We start from the raw sequence: 15,205 nt of genomic DNA, 5'->3' as shown, positions 1-15,205 counted from the left end.
ATAGACTGCCACCTCCTCACCTTGGGCCTCCACAATTGCTGCAGGTGTGGGGCAGAGGTCTTGGACCCTCTGTCCGGTTGCCAGCACTTCTGCTGGGGGTTTGCCAGGTGGTTCCTCCTCTACAGAAACGTCTATTAAATCCCCAGTCTCTGGAATTGGTAAAAGTGTGGGACAGAGGTCTTGGACCCTCTGTTCAGTTACCAGATCTTCAGCTGGAGAAGTTTGTTTTAACTCCATAGATGCTGCTGGCAGAAAATCACATGTCCCTGTCAGTGTTGTGGGAGAAAGGCTGACTACCTCTTCTCTCAGGAAGGCTGAAGCCACTGTTGGTGCTGGGCAGAACACAGTGAACTTTGGCCCTGATAGCAGCTCTTCTGCTGGAGGCTCATCAGGTTGTTCTTCCTCAGCAGAAAAGTCTATTAAATCCTCTACCTCTATAACTGGTGTCTGTGGATAGAGGTTCACCATCTCCTGTCCGTGGAACTCAGAAGATGCCATCAGTGCTGAGCAGAGCGCAATGAACGTTGGCCCTAATCCCAACTCTTCTGCTGGGGGCTCACCCGATGGTTCTTCCTCAGCAGAAAAGTCTATCAAATCCCCTGTCTCTGCAACTGGTGTCTGGGGATGGAGATTCAGCATCTCCTGTCCATGGAATCCAGAGCTCTGCCCTGTTGTCAGCACTTCAGTTTTGGGGATGGCAATCTCCAGATTTTCAACTGCAGATTCTCTGGCATGCTGCTGGACAGGCACATTCCTCCATCCAAGATCATCCCATGCAGAAACAGGATCATCAAGGTCAGTCAGCACTTGCTGCATCCGCCATAAGACCTCCGCCTCCATAGCTGTGGGGGCAGGTTGGCAAAGCACACTATCGCTCTGCCACATTGCCGACTCTTCAGCCAGGATTTCAGGGTTGTCAGCTGGTATTTCCTGATAGTCCCAGGCAAAGGGAGCCCAGCCCTGGCACTGAGCAATGTCTAGCAGCCGTCTGTAGGCGATCTCTAGCTCCCATTCCTGAACGGCCAGAAACTCCAAATCTTCCTGTGCCCAGTGCACTTCCGAAATGTTCAGTAGCCCTTCTCTGAAATCCATGATTTCGTCCACCCGCCGCTCCAAATCACTCCCAAAGTTAGGGTCCCCTGTCAGCTTCACAAACAACAGTCCCAAGCCGCCGTAGCTTAAGCCTTCCGTTGGGCTGCCATTCGCTATCCAGGGACATGCTTGGGATACATGCCACCGGAGGGCTCTGTAGCTCTCATCCAGCTTCATCTCTGCCCAGACCAGCCTGCTTAATTCAGCTGTCTGCTTCTTGTGTGGTTTTTCTCCCAAAAACCGCACCCGCAGTCCGTACTGCGACCAGTACCTTTCCTCGATGGAGGGGAGAACTTTTCCCTGGTGTCGCTGCTCACAGGCTAGCGCTTCCTTCCAGAGTTTGCAGCGAATAGAATCACACCATCCCAGCAGGACCTGCTCCGATACTGGTCCTCTGTGCTGTATCTGCATCTCTCGCAACCTCCTTCTGAATTCCTCATCCATGGCGGCTGGTATCTGTACCTCTCCTCTTCTGCTATCTGGACCTTGGATCCAGATGGAAGTTTGGATGTCCCAGACTTCAGGAAGCTTTCCCGCTGCTTGCCACCAATGTCACGGAACGCCCCACACTCCGCTTGAGTGCTTCCGTCATATACCGCTTCCTAAGTTCTGGAACACGAGTCCAATGGATCTGGCTATAGGCACCCCAAGAACTAGACAACACCAGTCTTGGAGTACATCAGAACTAACTTTATTTTGAGATCTCACAGACCTTTATACAGCAGGGATGACTCAAAGCTAACCTAATTAACATGAGCTAATTTACTACAAAATGTACCCATACCATATATACATGATTGAGTCCGATTAATACAGTTCAGACTGGATTTCTCATTCACCTCAAATGCTAGGGCCCATAATCGGTGGGCAACAGGCTTGCATACAGTCCTCTCCAACAGCCTCTGCTCCGGCCAGGGCCGTGACACATGTCAAGGTGTTTTCTTCCATTCCAGATCCTGAATTAGATACAGGAACATACCAACTACTGTCTGGAAATCCTTGAGCCAAGATATGATGGTCCATTCCAAGTTTTGCTGACCACAGCCACCTCAGTCAAGTTGACTGGGAAGAACACCTGAATGCATGCTTACCACTGCAGGAGAGCGTGTTTTCGGGTGCTGCATATCCTTTTTCTGTTTGATCTGGGGGGGGGGGGGGGCAGGAGGTAGCCATCACAAAAAAATGATAACATAATTACATTTTGGTATAACTCCAGGTACACATGTGACCACCTTTACCTTAGATTACTATGACATAATACCTTGTCCGTTTGACCCTTCATGGCAATGCCATTGGTACAGTGACATCCCTGACAGTAAGGATATATATGTGTGTATCACAGACAGTTACTGGGGACAGAGTTGTGGTTCCGGGGGGGGGGCAGTGGGTTGGAACACAGGGCCAGACTGGATGACCCCAGAGTGCATTAGACAAGAAAGATGAAAATAGAAAGCCCCTGATGAGCAGAATGACTTTGCGGAAGACAGGTATTAAACCGGGTCCAGTCCCTTGGTGATGTGTATTGGATCTGTGGGAATTTGAAAATCAGGACCAGATTAGAGGGAATCTGGACCAGTGAATGTGCCCTTGCAAAGGTCATTATGCCCCCCCATATCCTAACCGAAGATACCCCTGATTCATACACTGACCCAGCACACAGTCAGAGGAGGAAGCGAGCAGCTCTCTCCGGAAGCTTTGACCCTCATGTATACATAGATGCCATAGGGGTTCCAAGCGGGGTCCCTGATGAGTTTAAAGCCAGGGACCAGGTAAAAGCTGGTTTTGAGTCTTTGATCCCCATAATAACTGTCAACAAGAATGTAGATTGGATTAACTACATATACTATAACCAACAGAGATTCGTGAATTATACTAAAGATGCCCTACAGGGAATTGCTGACCAGTTAGTCCCCACTTCCTACATGACATTCCAGAACTGGATGGCCTTAGACTAGGGATGAGCTTCGTGTTCGAGTCGAACCCATGTTCGACTCGAACATCGGCTGTTCGATCGTTCGCCGAATTGCGAACGTTATGGGCCGTTCGCGCTAAATTCGTGTGGCGCGTCACGGCCCATAATTCACTGCGGCATCGCAGTGCATTGCTGGCTGATGATTGGCCAAGCATGCACTATGACCCGCATGCTTGGCCAATCACAGCGCTGTCAGTAGAGAGAGCTGTAATTGGCCAAAGCCAGGGTGGCTTTGGCCAATTATGGCTCAGGGGATTTAGTACACACCCCACACTATATAAGGCCGCCTGCACGGCGGCCCTGTGTAGTGTGTGTTCCGGTGTGCTGAGAGATAGAGAGAGAGAGAGACAGTGTCATTTGATTTGAGTTAGATAGATTAGGCAGAACAGTCAGTCAGTTAGCTGCACTTACAGTGTATTGTGTATATATATGCATCCCAGGTGTTGCATATATATATATATACACTGTATTCAGTTTAGCTAGATCTGTTCCTGTTATCTTCTATCTAGACTATTTACATTTAATGCAGTGCGTCCTGCTCACAGTGTTCAGCTAGATCCGTTCCTGTTAAATTCCTACTGACCGGCAGGCTTGTCTGGTTACAGTATATAAAGCTACCTGAAGAAAATTACAGGTGTTCTATTTGATCCTATTAGTACCACGGTCAGGCAGCTAGACTATTTACATTTAGTACAGTGCGTCCTGCTCACAGTGTTCAGCTAGATCCGTTCCTGTTATCTTCCTACTGACAGGCAGGCTTGTCTGGTTACAGTATATAAAGCTACCTGAAGAAAATTACAGGTGTTCTATTTGATCCTATTAGTACCACGGTCAGGCAGCTAGACTATTTACATTTAGTACAGTGCGTCCTGCTCACAGTGTACAGCTAGATCCGTTCCTGTTATCTTCCTACTGACAGGCAGGCTTGTCTGGTTACAGTATATAAAGCTACCTGAAGAAAATTACAGGTGTTCTATTTGATCCTATTAGTACCACGGTCAGGCAGCTAGACTATTTACATTTAGTACAGTGCGTCCTGCTCACAGTGTACAGCTAGATCCGTTCCTGTTATCTTCCTACTGACAGGCAGGCTTGTCTGGTTACAGTATATAAAGCTACCTGAAGAAAATTACAGGTGTTCTATTTGATCCTATTAGTACCACGGTCAGGCAGCTAGACTATTTACATTTAGTACAGTGCGTCCTGCTCACAGTGTACAGCTAGATCCGTTCCTGTTATCTTCCTAATGACAGGCAGGCTTGTCTGGTTACAGTATATAAAGCTACCTGAAGAAAATTACAGGTGTTCTATTTGATCCTATTAGTACCACGGTCAGGCAGCTAGACTATTTACATTTAGTACAGTGCGTCCTGCTCACAGTGTTCAGCTAGATCCGTTCCTCTTATCTTCCTACTGACAGGCAGGCTTGTCTGGTTACAGTATATAAAGCTACTTGAAGAAAATTACAGGTGTTCTATCCCAGCTTAGTGCAGCTACAGGCCATTAGTATGTCTGGAAGGCCAAGAAGGAGAGGCAGACAGTCACAAGCCAATAAGAGAGGGCAAGCAGGCTCTGTGTCTAGTGCTGGTCGTGGAGACGGTGCATCCTCATCAGCACGTGGCCATGGGACACGCTTGGCCTTTTTTTCGGCAGCTGGCCATGTTGAGCCGCAACATGCGGAAGACTTGGTCGAGTGGATGACCAAGCCGTCCTCATCCTCCTCATCCTCTCTCACCCATGCCCAGGGTGCTTTGTCTGGCAAAGCAGCGGCCTCTTCCCTCAGCTCAATGTCATCAGTGACTCCTTCCCTAGCTCCACCATGTCCTCATGAGGATTCCCTCGAACTGTTTGACCACAGTGTTGGGTACATGCTCCAGGAGGATGCCCAGCGTTTGGAAGGCTCTGATGACGATACTGAGCTCGATGAAGGCAGTAACATGAGCGCGGACAGAGGGGGTGCCCAAGAAGGACAGCAATCTGGCAGTCATGCTCCCCCTGCTGCAGCATACTGCCAGGTTTGCTCCAGTGATGAGGAGGGAGGGGATGATGAGGTCACTGACTCAACGTGGGTGCCTGATAGGAGAGAGGAGGAGGAGGAGGAGGAGGAGGAGGAGGAGGAGGAGGAGGAGGAGGAGGAGGCGGCAGCACATCACCAACGAGGCAGGATGCCCTCCAGGGGCCAGCCTAAGGGCAGCACATTGACTGCATCACACCCCAAAGCTCCACATGTGCAGGGCGCTGCAGTCTCTGCGCGTTATTCAAAAAGTTCTTTGGTGTGGGCCTTTTTTGAGACGAGTGCATCAGATCGCACCGCTGCTATTTGCAACATATGTCTCAAGCGTATCTCGCGTGGCCAAAATATCTCCCGCTTGGGTACCACATGCTTGACCAGACATATGTTGACCTGCCATGCAGTTCGTTGGCAAGCGTATCTAAAAGACCCACACCAAAGAACAAAGAGGATCTCTCCTTGCTCCTCATCAGCTGAGATTTCCAACCCCACTAGACCTTCAGTCCTCTCTGAGACCTGCAGTGAGAGGAATGAAGGTGTAGAATTAGGTGTGTCACAGCCAAGTACTTGTGGGCAATCTGCTTTTGGTACACCGACGTCAGATTGTACCAGGCAAATTTCCCTGCCCCAGCTGCTGCACCGCCGAAAGAAGTTTGCTCCCAGCCATCCACATGCCCAGCGGTTGAATGCTAGCTTGGCAAAATTGCTAGCACTTCAACTGCTGCCTTTTCAGTTGGTAGACTCTGCCCCCTTCCGTGAGTTTGTGGAATGTGCGGTTCCTCAGTGGCAGGTACCCAAACGCCACTTTTTCTCACGGAAGGCGATTCCGGCTCTCTACCGGCATGTGGAAGGCAATGTCCATGCCTCGCTGGACAGGGCGGTCAGCGGTAAGGTGCATATTACCGCTGACTCATGGTCCAGCAGGCATGGACAGGGACGTTACCTAAGTTTCACGGCGCATTGGGTGACTCTGCTGGCAGCTGGGAAGGATGCAGGACAAGGTGCAGTAGTGTTGGAGGTTGTTCCGCCACCACGCCTCCAAAATGCTGATTGTGACACACCTCTCTCCTCCACCCCCTCCTCTTCTTCTTCCTCCATGGCCTCTTCCTCGGAACCAGCGGTGCTCCGTAGGCGTTCAAGGGGCTACGCAAGTACGCAGGCCAAAAGATGCCATGCGGTGCTTGAGCTGGTGTGCTTGGGGGACAGGAGCCACACTGGGGCAGAGGTTCTGTCAGCTCTGCAGGGGCAGGTTCAGAGGTGGTTGACGCCACGCCAACTTAAGGCAGGAATGGTGGTTTGCGACAATGGCACCAACCTCCTCTCTGCCCTCCGACAGGGACAAATGACCCATGTGCCCTGTTTGGCTCACGTCCTTAACTTGGTGGTGCAGCGGTTCTTGGGCAGGTACCCGGGCTTACAGGATGTCCTGAGGCAGGCCAGGAAAGTCTGTGTGCATTTCCGCCGGTCATATAATGCCAGTGCTCGGCTGACGGACCTCCAAAAGGAGTTTAACCTGCCCAAGAACCGCCTAATCTGTGACATGCCCACCAGGTGGAACTCAACGTTGGCCATGCTGCAGCGGCTGCACACGCAGCAGAGGGCCATAAATGAGTACCTGTGCGACTATGGCACCAGGACAGGGTCAGGGGAGCTTGGTTTTTTTTCCCCACGCCAGTGGGCCATGATCAGGGATGCATGCACTGTCCTGTCACCATTCGAGGAGGCCACGAGGATGGTGAGCAGTGACAGTGCATGCATCAGTGACACTGTCCCCCTTGTCCACCTGTTGGAGCACACGCTGCGTGGAATAATGGACAGGGCACTTGAGGCAGAACAGAGGCAGGAAGAGGAGGACTTCCTTAGCTCTCAAGGCCCCCTTTATCCAGACAGTGTTCCTGCGTGCCCGCCGATCACACAGGAAGAGGACGAGGAGGAAGAGGAGGAGGAGGAAGATTGTGTCAGTATGGAGGTGGAGCCTGGCACTCAGCATCAGCAGCAGTCTTTAAGGGATCAGTCCCAAGAAACACATGGACTTGTACGTGGCTGGGAGGAGGTGGCTGCGGACCATGTCGTTCTTAGTGACCCAGAGGACTCCGGACCGAATGCCTCAGCAAACCTACGCTGCATGGCCTCCCTGATCCTGCAAAGCCTGCGTAAGGATCCTCGTATTCGTGGTATCAAGGAGAAGGACCAATACTGGCTGGCAACCCTCCTTGATCCACGTTACAAGGGTAAGGTTGCGGACCTTATCTTGCCATCGCAGAGGGAGCAGAGGATGAAACATCTTCGGGAGGCCTTGCAGAAAGGTCTGTGCAACGCGTTCCCAGAGACTGGGAGGTTACAAACTCCTGTTTCTGGACAACGTGTTGCTGAGGCTTCAGTCAGTCAAAGAAGGAGCGGTGGAGAAGGTGGCCGTCTGACCGATGCGTTCAGACAATTTTTTGGTCCGCAGCCCCAAGGTATGATCGGTTCCAGCAACCATCGCCAGCGTCTGTTTTACATGGTGCAGGAATACCTAGGGGCAAGATCAGACTTGGACACCTTTCCCACCGAAAATCCTCTGGGTTACTGGGTCTTGAGGATGGATCACTGGCCAGAGCTTGCACAGTATGCAATTGAGCTACTGGCCTGTCCTGCATCCAGCGTTCTTTCGGAACGCACATTCAGTGCTGCTGGAGGCGTGGTAACCGATCACAGGGTGCGTCTGTCCACCGACTCGGTCGATCGGCTGACCTTCATAAAAATGAATGAGTCTTGGATCACCACCAGCTACCAAGCACCTGATGCTGATGTAACCGAATAATTTTTTTTGAAATCTCAGATCCCTTCAAAGACTGCCTATGCTGATGCTGAGTGACTATCCCTGAGTAATTATCCTCTTCCTCCTCAATCATCACGCTGATAGCTTGTTGCAGTGTTGTGGCACCAGCACCAGTGCCTAAGGCCCAATTTTTCTGCCCCTGTCTAACAGGGGCGTGTAATTACAATTTTTGATGCAATACTTTGCAGCAGGGCTCGTTCCTGCGTTCCAACTAGAGTGTCTGTGAGGGGTTGCAGTGTTGTGGCACCAGCACCAGTGCCTAAGGCCCAATTTTTCTGCCCCTGTCTAACAGGGGCGTGTAATTACAATTTTTGAAGCAATAATTTGCAGCAGGGCTCGTTCCTGCGTTCCAACTAGAGTGTCTGTGAGGGGTTGCAGTGTTGTGGCACCAGCACCAGTGCCTAAGGCCCAATTTTTCTGCCCCTGTCTAACAGGGGCGTGTAATTACAATTTTTGAAGCAATAATTTGCAGCAGGGCTCGTTCCTGCGTTCCAACTAGAGTGTCTGTGAGGGGTTGCAGTGTTGTGGCACCAGCACCAGTGCCTAAGGCCTAATTTTTCAGCTCCTGTTCAACAGGGGCATGTAATTACAATTCTTGATCTAATATTTCACAGCAGGGCCCTGTGAGGGCTTACAGTGTTGTGGCCACAGCAACACCTAAGGCCCAAATTTCTGCTGAGTATATAGGGCAGGACCCTACTTTCAAACATCTAACTTACAAACGACTCCTACTTGCAAACGGAAGGAGACAACAGGAAGTGAGATGAAATCTACCCCTAGGAAGGGAAATTCTCTCCTGTAAGAGTTAATATGGGAAAACAAGTTCTCCTTTCCACTGATGCTTTCCAATCCTTGTTCCACAAAAAAACCCAAATTTTCAAAAAACATTTTTCATTGGGACAAAAAAGTGAGGTGAAATCTTCTGAAGAGGAGGAAAGACAGCAAAACAAATGTCACAGGGGTGATAACCCTTCCCTATGTTTTCCAAAAAGCTTAGAAAAGATTTTTTGGCTGGAGCTAAACACGTTAAAAATGTTCAAAATTACAAACAGATTCTACTTAACAACAAACCTACAGTCCCTGTCTTGTTTGCACCGCCTGTATACTGCTGTTCAGAGTATATAGGGCCTGGTGGCCCCACACCTTTCCTTATTTTAATTTGGGTGCGGGGTTCCCCTTAATATCCATACAAGACCCAAAGGGACTGGTAATGGACTGGGGGGTACCCATGCCGTTTGTCTCACTGATTTTCATCCATATTGCCATGACCCGACATGACATTAAACCCGCAAGCAGTTTTAAATGAGATTTTTTCCTTTAAAAATGACATTTGGTGCAGGGACTGTTCTAAACATGGGAAACACGCGTCACTTTACAGGCATACTATAGACACCCCCCAGGTACGATATTTAAAGGAATATTTCACTTTTTTTTTTTTACTTTAAGCATCATTAAAATCACTGCTCCCGAAAAAACGGCCGTTTTTAAAAGTTTTTTTTGCATTGATACATGTCCCCTGGGGTAGGACCCGGGTCCCCAAACCCTTTTTAGGACAATACCATGCAAATTAGTCTTTAAAATGAGCACTTTTGATTTCGAACGTTCGAGTCCCATAGACGTCAATGGGGTTCTAACGTTCGTGCGAACTTTCGGTCCGTTCGCGGGTTCTGGTGCGAACCGAACCGGGGGGTGTTCGGCTCATCCCTACCTTAGACATGGTGTTAGCTGAGAAAGGAGATGTCTGTAAAATCATAGGAAAAACGGGAAACTGTTGCACCTACATTCCTGATAATACTGGCCCAAATGGTAAGGTTACTCTAGCTATAAAGAAATGAGAAGATCTGTCACTGGAGTTGAAGAACTCAGGTATCACAGACCCATGGGATCAATACTTTAGCTGGATGAGTGGGTGGCAGAAGGTGCTTGCCCAGATAGGGGTAACGGTATTAATAATCCTGTTTTTTTAGCCCTGATTGTATGCTGTATTCTACCTTTCGTAAAAAGGTTAACCACTTAAGAACCGCCTCACGCCGATGTACGTCGACAAGGCGGCACGGGCAGGCAAAATCACGTACATATACGTGATCTGCCTCCCGCGGGTGGGGGGTCCGATCGGACCCCCCCCCGGTGCCCGAGGCGGTCCTCTTTTGTCCCCCGGCGATCGGAGGTGAGGGGGAGGCCATCCGTTCGTGGCCCCCCCCTCGCGATCGCCGCCGGCCAATGGGAACATTCCTTTGCTGCTGTATGCTAAACAGCAGCAAAGGAAATTATGTCATCTCTCCTCGGCTCGGTATTTTCCGTTCCGGCGCCGAGGAGAGAAGACATCAATGTGAGTGCACAAACACTACACACACAGTAGAACATGCCAGGCACACAAAACACCCCCGATCGCCCCCCCGATCGCCCCCCAATCACCCCCCCCCCCCCGTCACAAACTGACACCAAGCAGTTTTTTTTTTTTTTTTTTCTGATTACTGCATGGTGTAGTGCAAAGCTGTAGTGCCCTTCCTGCTGCATTCACCAATCCTAATTGGGAACCCACCACTTCTGCAGCACCCGTACTTCCCCCATTCACATCCCCAACCAAATGCAGTCAGCTGCATGAGAGGCATTTTCTTTATGTCCTCCCGAGTACCCCTACCCAACGAACCCCCCCAAAAAAGATGTCGTGTCTGCAGCAAGCGCGGATATAGGCGTGACACCCGCTATTATTGTCCCTCCTGTCCTGACAATCCTGGTCTTCGCATTGGTGAATGTTTTGAACGCTACCATTCACTAGTTGAGTATTAGCGTAGGGTACAGCATTGCACAGACTAGGCACACTTTCACAGGGTCTCCCAAGATGCCATCGCATTTTGAGAGACCCAAACCTGGAACCGGTTACCGTTATAAAAGTTACAGTTACAAAAAAAGTGTAAAAAAAAATATATATATATAAAATTTAAAAAAATAGTTGTCATTTTATTGTTCTCTCTCTCTCTATTCTCTCTCTCTATTGTTCTGCTCTTTTTTACTGTATTCTATTCTGCAATGTTTTATTGTTATTATGTTTTATCATGTTTATTTTTTAGGTATGCAATTTTTTATACTTTACTGTTTACTGTGTTTTATTGTTAACCATTTTTTTGTCTTCAGGTACGCCATTCACGAATTTGAGTGGTTATACCAGAATGATGCCTGCAGGTTTAGGTATCATCTTGGTATCATTCTTTTCAGCCAGCGGTCGGCTTTCATGTAAAAGCAATCATAGCGGCTAATTAGCCTCTAGACTGCTTTTACAAGCCGTGGGAGGGAATGCCCCCCACCATCTTCCGTGTTTTTCTCTGGCTCTCCTGTCTCAACAGGGAACCTGAGAATGCAGCCGGTGATTCAGCCAGCTGACCATAGAGCTGATCAGAGACCAGAGTGGCTCCAAACATCTCTATGGCCTAAGAAACCGGAAGCTACGAGCATTTCATGACTTAGATTTCGCCGGATGTAAACAGCACCATTGGGAAATTAGGAAAGCATTTTATCACACCGATCTTGGTGTGGTCAGATGCTTTAAGGGCAGAGGAGAAATCTAGGGTCTAATAGACCCCAATTTTTTCAAAAAAGAGTACCTGTCACTACCTATTGCTATCATAGGGGGATGTTTACATTCCCCGAGATAACAATAAAAATGATAAAAAAAATAAAAAATGAAAGGAACAGTTTAAAAATAAGATAAAAAGGCAAAAAAATAATAAAGAAAAAAAAAAAAAAGCACCCCTGTCGCCCCCTGCTCTCGCGCTAAGGCGAACGCAAGCGGCGGTCTGTAGTCAAACGTAAACAGCAATTGCACGATGCATGTGAGGTATCACCGCGAAAGTCAGATCGAGGGCAGTAATTTTTGCAGTAGACCTCCTCTGTAAATCTAAAGTGGTAACCTGTAAAGGCTTTTAAAGGCTTTTAAAAATGTATTCATTTTGTTGCCACTGCACGTTTGTGCGCAATTGTAAAGCATGTCATGTTTGGTATCCATGTACTCGGCCTAAGATCATCTTTTTTATTTCATCAAACATTTGGGCAATATAGTGTGTTTTAGTGCATTAAAATTTTAAAAAGTGTGTTTTTTCCCCAAAAAATGCGTTTGAAAAATCGCTGCGCAAATACTGTGTGAAAGAAAAAAAATGAAACACCCACCATTTTAATCTGTAGGGCATTTTCTTTAAAAAAATATATAATGTTTGGGGGTTCAAAGTAATTTTCTTGCAAAAAAAAATAATTTTTTCATGTAAACAAAAAGGGTCAGAAAGGGCTTTGTCTTCAAGTGGTTAGAAGAGTGGGTGATGTGTGACATAAGCTTCTAAATGTTGTGCATAAAATGCCAGGACAGTTCAAACCCCCCCAAATGACCCCATTTTGGAAAGTAGACACCCCAAGCTATTTGCTGAGAGTCATGTCGAGTCCATGGAATTTTTTATATTGTGACACAAGTTGCGGGAAAGAGACAAATTTTTTTTTTTTTTTTTGCACAAAGTTGTCACTAAATGATATATTGCTCAAACATGCCATGGGAATATGTGAAATTACACCCCAAAATACATTCTGCTGCTTCTCCTGAGTACGGGGATACCACATGTGTGAGACTTTTTGGGAGCCTAGCCGCGTACGGGACCCCGAAAACCAAGCACCGCCTTCAGGTTTTCTAAGGGCGTGAATTTTTGATTTCACTTTTCACTGCCTATCACAGTTTCGGAGGCCATGGAATGCCCAGGTGGCACAACCCCCCCCCAATGACCCTTTTTTGGAAAGTAGACACCCCAAGCTATTTGCTGAGAGGTATAGCGAGTATTTTGCAGATCTCACTTTTTGTCACAAAGTTTTGAAAATTAAAAAAAAAAAAAATAAATATTTTTTTTTCTTGTCTTTCTTCATTTTCAAAAACAAATGAGAGCTGCAAAATACTCAACATGCCTCTCAGCAAATAGCTTGGGGTGTCTACTTTCCAAAATGGGGTCATTTGGGGGGGATTTGTGCCACCTGGGCATTCCATAGCCTCCGAAACTTTGATAGGCAGTGAAGAGTGAAATCAAAAATTTACACCCTTAGAAATCCTGAAGGCGGTGCTTGGTTTTTGAGGCCCCGTACGCGGCTAGGCTCCCAAAAAGTCCCACACATGTGGTATTCCCATACTCAGGAGAAGCAGCTGAATGTATTTTGGGGTGCAATTCCAACTAGGGACATGGCCTGTGTGAGCAATATATCATTTAGTGACAACTTTGTGCAAAAAAAAAAAAAAAATGTGTCACTTTCCCACAACTTGTGTCAAAATATAAAATATTCCGTGGACTCAATATGCCTCTCAGCAAATAGCTTGGGGTGTCTACTTTCCAAAATGGGGTCATTTGGGGGTGTTTTATGCCACCTGGGCATTCCATGGCCTCCGAAACTGTGATAGGCAGTGAAGAGTGAAATCAAAAATTTACACCCTTAGAAATCCTGAAGGCGGTGATTGGATTTCGGGGCCCTGTACGTGGCTAGGCTCCCAAAAAGTCCCACACATGTGGTATCCCCATACTCAGGAGAAGCAGCTGAATGTATTTTGGGGTGCAATTCCACATAGGCCCATGGCCTGTGTGAGCAATTTATCATTTAGTGACAACTTTGTGTAAAAAAATTTTTTTTTTTTGTCATTATTCAATAACTTGGGACAAAAAAATAAATATTCAATGGGTTCAACATGCCTCTCAGCAATTTCCTTGGGGTGTCTACTTTCCAAAATGGGGTCATTTGGGGGGGGGTTGTACTGCCCTGCCATTTTAGCACCTCAAGAAATGACATAGGCAGTCATAAACTAAAAGCTGTGTAAATTCCAGACAATGTACCCTAGTTTGTAGACGCTATAACTTTTGCGCAAACCAATAAATATACGCTTATTGACATTTTTTTTTACCAAAGACATGTGGCCGAATACATTTTGGCCTAAATGTATGACTAAAATTGAGTTTATTGGATTTTTTTTATAACAAAAAGTAGAAAATATCATTTTTTTTCAAAATTTTCGGTCTTTTTCCGTTTATAGCGCAAAAAATAAAAACCGCAGAGGTGATCAAATACCATCAAATGAAAGCTCTATTTGTGGGAAGAAAAGGATGCAAATTTAGTTTGGGTACTGCATTGCATGACTGCGCAATTAACAGTTAAAGCGACGCAATGCCAAATTGGAAAAAGACCTCTGGTCCTTAGGCAGCATAATGGTCCGGGGCTAAAGTGGTTAATGAGCAAGACAATAGCACACCTACATTTCTCCACCAAGAAGAAGAGGACCCTCTTATGATGGAAGATGACAAACCCTTCACTCCTCTACAGTCACTCCCTGTCCAAAATCTCACAATCCTATAGGGTTATAGGGATAGATAGCGCCTGACTGCACCTCTCCAGCTGTATCGAGGAGGGTAGTGAACAAGTTGCTGCCTAATTCTATTGACAGCCTAAAAGAGTTGCTGAGGAGAAGGGCCAGTCGAAGTAGGAGCTTTAGTATTAGGGACAGAAAAGAGAAAATAGCCATTTTAGGGGGGACTGTGAAGGAATGTGATGTAGATAATAATAATAATCTGAAAATGTCTATTTTCTTATATGCATACATATTTTTTCTCCTTACTCATTATATAAGTATTACAGATTTGCTCTGTTTCTTTATTTTCTCAAAATGGCGGATACACCCTACATCCCACGTATCAGAAGAACGCGGAACTGAAGATAAAACCAGGGATAGCCAAACCTCGACATGAAGATTCTCCATTTTCTTTTCTATTTTAACCAATGAGATGTACCTATTAGACTAACATAGCAATGACGTATTTTAGTGTATAAAACATTAGCACCGCCTTGAATAAATTAGAAGTGTAAGAAGTAATCCTGCTGTGAGCGTGTCTCAGAGTGTTTACTTTTATATGCATGCATATCCACACTTTCCAATTAGAGACAGCAGCAGATAACCTTGAGCTCGATTGAAGCTCTTAAACTTATCACCTATCCCCCTCCCTCCCGTGGGTGAGAGCTTCCATCGGGTCTCCTCCACCTTGGCATCACGGCGGCTTCCACTGCGCGTCTCCTTCCTCCTCCTAGGCATCCAATAGGGTCACCTGTCCTTTCAGCCAATTGGGTGACGGGTCTCAGGACCTACTTTCTGATTGACTGGGAGGAGGATCGGTGTAGCAATAGTGAATTTTCATTCGCTATTGTCACACAACTGGGTGGGCATGGAGTGCAGTGCTTTGCATCCCCACCACCCTTTTTTGAAGCCTAATAGAGCCTCTGGCTCTAATCACATGCCTCATAAAAA

General features: G+C 47.1%; 1 protein-coding gene across 2 annotated transcripts in view; it reads right to left on the bottom strand.

Moving 5' to 3' along the window:
- The window catches only part of LOC141102377 (galectin-1-like), an 88,817-nt gene that overhangs the window by 24,856 nt on the left and 48,756 nt on the right, over nucleotides 1-15,205 (bottom strand). The window lies entirely within an intron of this gene.

The sequence above is a fragment of the Aquarana catesbeiana genome, linkage group LG07, assembly GCF_042186555.1.
Source record: "Aquarana catesbeiana isolate 2022-GZ linkage group LG07, ASM4218655v1, whole genome shotgun sequence".
Taxonomy (NCBI): domain Eukaryota; kingdom Metazoa; phylum Chordata; class Amphibia; order Anura; family Ranidae; genus Aquarana; species Aquarana catesbeiana.
The sequence above is the reverse complement of the archived record's forward strand: the minus strand, read 5'-3'. Positions and strand labels throughout refer to the sequence as shown.